General features: G+C 43.2%; 1 non-coding gene across 1 annotated transcript; it reads left to right on the forward strand.

Moving 5' to 3' along the window:
* The first annotated feature begins 3,144 nt into the window (after positions 1-3,144).
* Positions 3,145-6,638, forward strand: LOC104430559. Its single transcript, XR_005551797.1, has 5 exons — positions 3,145-3,698; positions 4,548-4,842; positions 4,960-5,249; positions 5,429-5,709; positions 6,047-6,638. It is a non-coding gene; the product is annotated as a tryptophan aminotransferase-related protein 3 (transcript).
* Positions 6,639-6,691: the final 53 nt, after the last annotated feature.

Consider the following 6,691-nt stretch of genomic DNA (forward strand, 5'->3'; position numbering starts at 1 on the left):
GATGGTGCTTGTCGGAGGCCACATTGCAGTGCAGATCCTTCCGACGGTTATTAATTATCTTGCTTTGATTCACGCAAGGTATTGTTAGTCCAGCTTGTTTGTTGTACTTGGCTGCTTCGTTTATTAAGATTAGTGGCTTAAGTTGCTTAATGTTTGGCAGTGGAAGTCCAAGAGGTGGATTTTTGTGGTCCAATGCATGATTGTTGTTGCATTGGCAGATTTTTTTTAACAAAATTGGGTGTCCAAATCGTCATTTGTATATTCGCTTTTGTTATGATTTCTCTCTGTTTTGATTCCCTTACTACTTTTGTATTGTGAATACTCATAATGGCTTTGGTAATGTATGTGTTGGCTAGCAATTGATGATGAAATTTTGCGGTGGCCGAAAACACAAACTAAAATGTGTGTCCGATGTTCTCGGTAAGAACGGCGTATATGGTTCTCGAATACGCAAGCTCTATCGTTCAATTCGTGTAAATAATTACGAGTATTTAATTGGTATAAGAATACATGATAATATATGTATGGTGTTGATGAAGATTGAGTGTAGTCTGAGTTTTGTTAAGTTTTGATTTACAGTGTTTAAGTATATAGGAAAAATAATGGAATGAGCGAAGGAAAATGCTTTCCTTACCAAATAACTAATTACATTTTCTAATTTATTTTTAGGTTTCAATCAAATACCAAAAAATCATCATTTTTCTTAGAAAATGACTTTTTAGAAATCTAGAAATGTCACACTTTACACGAAAAAAATGAGTCTAAAACTCTATTTCTACTCTTCTTATGCTATATAAATGATTAATTACTTCGATCATAATTCGGTTATTACCTTTTATTTAAAATTTTACATTAGATCAAGTTTTCCCAATTAATTTTTAATTTCAACTCAAGTGGGATTATTCATTGTGTTATCGTACACCAAAATATCATAACGTGAGTGATAGAAGAATCATGTTTCGTCTAGTTTATTATGGCCACGGAGTCGGAATCTCGTTTATTGTAAAAAATGAAAATATATGGCATCGAATCTTAGGGCGTGCATGGTAACACTCAAAAAGTGTTTAAACACTTCATCGGAAAGAAAGTTCCCGGAACAAAAAGAACAGAAACGCGTTTGGTTGCGTTTTTTTAAACTTTTTTTTTTGTTACTAATGCACGGAATAGGAAAAAAAAAAAAGTTGTTTCTCCGAAAACACTTCTGGAAGGAACAAAACGACTCTTCTCTCTCTTCTTCTTCTCTTCTTCTTTTCTTCTTTTTTTCTTCTTTTTCTTTGGCTTGTCGCCGGCTCGGCTGGCCATGGCCGGCGGCACATCGAGGCTCGGCCTCGCCCGGATCCGGCCCGAGCCGGCGTCGCCCCGGCCCCGGCGGCTCGGCGTCGCCGGCGCGGGCGAGGTCGAAGGCGTCGCCGCCCCCAGGCGAGGCTCGGGGTCGCGGATCATCGGGGGCGAGCTTCGAGCTCGCCCGGCCATGGCGAGGCCGAGCCTCGGGATCTGGCGGCCGGCTCGCCCGGCCAAGGCGAGGCTCGGCGTGGCCCGCGCCGGCGAGCCGAGCCTCGCCTTGGGGCGAGCTCGGGCTCGCCAGATCCGGCGAGGCTCGGCCGCCATGGCCGGCGAGCTCGAGCTCGCCTGATCCGCGACCCGAGCCTCGCCGGGCGGCGACGCTCGGCCTCGCCGGATCCGGCGAGCCCGAGCTCGCCCGGCCAAGGCGAGGCCGAGCCTCCCGACACGGCTGGCTCGGCCTCGCCGTGGGCGGCGAGCCTCGCCGTGGGCTGGGCGAGGTCAGCCGCCCGTCGGTCGGTCGCCGAGGCCGGTGGACCGCTGGAAAAAGAAAAATAAAAAGAAAGGAAAAAATAAAAAATAATAAAAAATGTTTAAAAAATTAAAAGAAACAAAGAATAATAAAATTTAACCAAACGCAAGTTTTACGTTCATTTTTTATTGGAAAACGTTACCAAACGCGTTCTTTTGTTCAAAAAATCGTTAGGAAACACTTTTTTTTGTTTCTGTTCCCAGGAACAAAAAAAGCACAGAAATAAATCCATGCGCACCCTTACTCACTAGAGAGACAAAAAAAAAAACAAAACAAAACAAAAGGAAAAAGGAAAATGTGTCGCCTTCATGTCATTTTCTCAAGCTGTGACTTGTTCGATGAGCTAACAAATATGACACCGTCATCGCATCTTGATCAATCAATTTCTTTTTCCTTTTTTTGTTATTTTTTATAGGAGGGTCAGCTTCACGTGCTTCGACAGGAAAATACTTTTCAACTAAGTAGAAACCGATGATACCAAACCTCAAAAACTTATCGAGAAAAGCAATGAAACAAATGAATAAACTACGGTATCCTAATAATTGACTCAAAGTGGGATCAATTTATAGAGTGATTCAAGGACTTCCTATTTTTAATTTTTAATTTTGATTTTATTTCTTGCTTGTTATTCCACATAAAAGAAAGTTAGTCCAAAATCAGAGTTAGTAGAGACTTTCTTCTGAGCTAAACATTACTTTGAAAATTATTGTCCTTTTTTTTTTATATGACAGAAGAAAAGGCACAATCTTACCTGCCCTGATTCTCTATTGCGTTACCATCAAAGAGACCGAGAGAATCAAGGAATGTCTATCCAGCACCAACCCACACATAAAAGTACAGAATGTGATGCACAAAAGTGGCCCCTCTAGAAGACCTGACCCCTAAGAGAGTAGCACCCATAAAAGTTTAAGCTTTACAAAAAGAAATGGTGTCCTATTTTCTAAACTGTTCTAACTGTGATCGAACTGATTTTGGTTCATCATCGTCATTTTAAGGCCAACTAATGTGATTGATTATGGTTAAAGGGTTCTCCCATTCGCTCACAAGAGGAAAAAAGGAACAAATCCACGTTGATTTAGAGAAAGAACTCGTGGATTTTCGTGAATCACCTTCCATCACTAAAAATTATACTCGAAAATCCTAACTCGCATGGAAAATGCTCAATCAATCAATTAGAGGGGAAAAAAAAGAGGAACAAATCCACTTCTACAGACGTGTATCATGACGACATGGCATTAGAAAAATCGCAGATGGTACGTTTTGTTCTTTTTCTTTGGGCACAAATTGAATTTTCCAACGAGCGTCAGGAGGATCAATTATTCATAAGATGGTCCACGAGGCCGGTCTTCCATTGGTTGGAGCGTTGGAACGTCATTGAGCAGTGAGCACGCAGCAGGAGGAAGAGTTAAACTATTTCCCCCATCGTTCTCTGTGCTCTGTTCTTCTCCTTGATTCCCTCATTCTCCCACACCACCCTTTGTCTCTCTCTGTGTGAAAATATTCTTGGTTGGAGCTTGGAGATACAGAGAGAGGGAGAGAGTTTTGGTGACGAGAGCATGGCCAGATCAGAGGGCTCAATCTTTAAGCTGTGCTTCTTGTGTTCCGTGATCGCGAATCTCTTCTTCGGGGTGAATCTCTACCTGGGTCGCCGTGGCGTGGGGAGGTGGAAGTGGAGCAGCGACGAGGTGAACGTCCAAGGCCTGAGCTGGAGCGGGAGGGCGGCGGCGGAGGCCGAGTCGGCGGCGGCGCGGGAGTGCTCGGGCCACGGGAGGGCGTTCCTCGACGGGGCGGTCGCCGACGGGAGGCCGGCCTGCGAGTGCAACACGTGCTACGGCGGTCCGGACTGCTCCCTCTTCTTGCCCTCTTGCTCTGCCAATGCCGACGGGTTAGTTTCGACTTTCTACGTTCCGATCAATCCCCAACAAACGAGAAAATTAATCTCGTCGGGCCACGACAACGGCCACATGACTACCCCCTTGGGGAAGAAACACTCTGACAATTCTCAATTATCTGTTGTTTTAATTTGAACTCGTGGCAATCATTTACTACAGGACATGAAATCCTTTATTTCCTTTTCTACGTCGTTGGAACATGCGCAGAATTCACTGAACTGTTACTGTAATAAGGATAGCTGATGGTCTCATCCCGAATTGGATTTGAAACAAAAGGATTTTATGAGGTTTCACTGAATCAGTATTCCTAATGACCCTTTGAAACATTCTCTGTCATTTGTGGGATGCCAATGTGATGGATGAGGACTCAATTGATTCTTGTTTTTCTATTCTGGGAGAATACAATTCCGGCGCCGAAACTCCACAATTTTCTCCATCTTTTCATGGGGTAAAAGATCGTTGTTCTATATCCTTTCATGAGAGGGGTGCTTCTTTAAGGATGCACACACGGTACGAACATGTAACTTTTCACCTCAGTTTATCATTCGCCTTGAGCGCGATTCTCTGTTCTTTCACATTTTCTGAAAATTCATGGATCAGCGGTTTACCTGCACATGTCCCTTATGGTCGGAACCATTCTTCCACTCGGCACGTATTGGGCTTTTATGTTTCAGCCTTTCATGGTCTGTCAGGCTATCACACTTCGGTTATGCGAGAGTTAACTCGTAAAATTTAAACCACCTTGTGTTGGTAATAGTATAAGCTTGGAGCGGCATTTTCCACTCTTTTGGAAATCTCCTTAATTCACGGTCCTTTAATTTTATTTTATTGTTTGGTTGCAGGGGAGATCCATTGTTCTTGGAGCCATTCTGGAAGCAGCATGCAGAGAGCAGTGCAGTAGTGGTGGCGGGGTGGCACAGGATGAGCTACTCCTTCAGTGACCAGACCTTCTTGTCCCAAGAACTTGAGTCTCTCCTCAGGAAGCTGCACTCCCAGGTTGGGAATGCCATCACAGACGACAAATACATTTTGTTTGGTGCTGGCTCTACCCAACTCCTCAATGCTGCTGTCCATGCTCTCTCTCATCTCAACTCTTCATTTCCTGCTTCAGCTGTTGCCTCAATCCCCTATTATGCGGTCAGCATTTTTCCTTTCGTGAGCTTGTAATGGACCCTGTGTTTTGTCCTCTCCATCCTTACGCTCAATTTTGACGTAATTTCACCATTTGGGTATCGGTGTTTTGCTTCTTCACAGCTTTATCAAATGCAAACAGAGTTCTTCGACTCAGCAGACTGCAGCTTTCAGGGAGACCCGGTGCATTGGAAGAACGCAACCAACACCACTGGAGACATCATCGAGTTCGTGACTGCACCGAACAATCCCAATGGACAGTTGAATGAGGCCATTCTCCATGGCCCTAATGTTAAAACTATTCACGACCGCTTATTACTGGCCACATTTCACCGGAATTCCTTCCCAGCAGATGAGGACCTCACTATCTTCACTATCTCTAAGCTCACTGGTCATGCCGGTAGCAGATTCGGGTAAATATGCCAAAACCCTTAATTTTTTCCCCAGATTCTGATGTTTCCTGCTATATATTCACGGTTCAAATTGTACTTTGATGTTGCTGATTCAGCTGACTGTATCATTGCTTTCAGTAAAGTCTTCTAGCTTGCCCAGTGGAGATCAATTCTTTCATTGTTTACATTGGCTATAACAGATGGGCATTCATAAGGAATGAAGAGGTGTACCAAAGGATGAACACATTCCTGCAATTGAACACGATGGGCGTCTCAAGGGACACTCAGTTAAGAGCTATGAAGCTTCTGAAAGTAATCATCGAAGATGGAGGGAGGGAAATATTCAAGTTTGGATACAAAACCATGACCAAACGTTGGGACAGACTGAGGAAGACACTGTCTATGTCGAACAGATTCTCTCTCCAGAAAATAGCACCTGAAAACTGCACCTATTTCCAGAAAGTTAGGGAACCAACTCCAGGTGAGAACTTGCCACAACCCTATAACTTATTTACAACGGGAAGAGCAAATGTGATAAGATGACAGATCGATATAATTGTACAATGATTCGTCAGTAGCAATCTTTTCAAAATGTGGACCGAGTTTCTCTATCGACAACATGTGTCACACAGCTTTTGTCTGAAAAATAGCCCAGTAATGCCCTTTGCAATCTTATAGACATATATTTAGAAGAGGATCTCTCTTATGTTACGCATCAGCGAAACTGTAGCCAAATTGCAAGGGGTGTCGATGTGAGTTCTCTCTTTCCCGTTTTGGCTGTATTCCTTTTCACAAATTAACTGGAGCATTTATGGCAGCTTATGCATGGGTGAAATGTGAGAGAGAGGAAGACAGGAACTGCATTGAGATCCTAAATGCAGCCAAAATCCTCGGTAGAGGAGGGAGCATCTTCCATGATGACGATAGATACGCAAGGCTGAGCCTCATCAGGAGCAACGACGATTTTGACTTGCTGATAAGCCGTTTAGAGAGCCTAGTCTCCGGGGAAGATGGAGCCAAAATAATGTGATTATGAAGAAAGAAGAACGGTCAATCTCACGTTGATCTATGATTCTGGACAAAGTGATCAAATTATAGGTATATATCGTGTGAACAAGAGTGAGGGTCATGACTATTGACCTATTTAAGAAAGAGTAATGTGATAGGTCTTAGTTTGTAAGATGGAAACAAGGCCATGTGACTGTGAAGAAAGAATAACAGTCAATCTCGCGTCGATTTATGATTCTAGATAAAGTGATCAAATCATAGGTACATATCGTGTGAATTAGAGTGAAGGTCATGACTATTTACCTCTTTAAGAAAGAGCAATGTGATAAGTCTTAGTATGTAAGATGGAACCAAAACCAGAAGATTATGAAGAAAGAACAACAGTCAATCTCGCATTGATTTATGATTGTGGACGAAGCTATTAAATAATAGGTGTATTTTTTGTGAACTAGTGA

This window comes from Eucalyptus grandis, chromosome 6, assembly GCF_016545825.1.
Source record: "Eucalyptus grandis isolate ANBG69807.140 chromosome 6, ASM1654582v1, whole genome shotgun sequence".
Taxonomy (NCBI): Eukaryota; Viridiplantae; Streptophyta; class Magnoliopsida; order Myrtales; family Myrtaceae; genus Eucalyptus; species Eucalyptus grandis.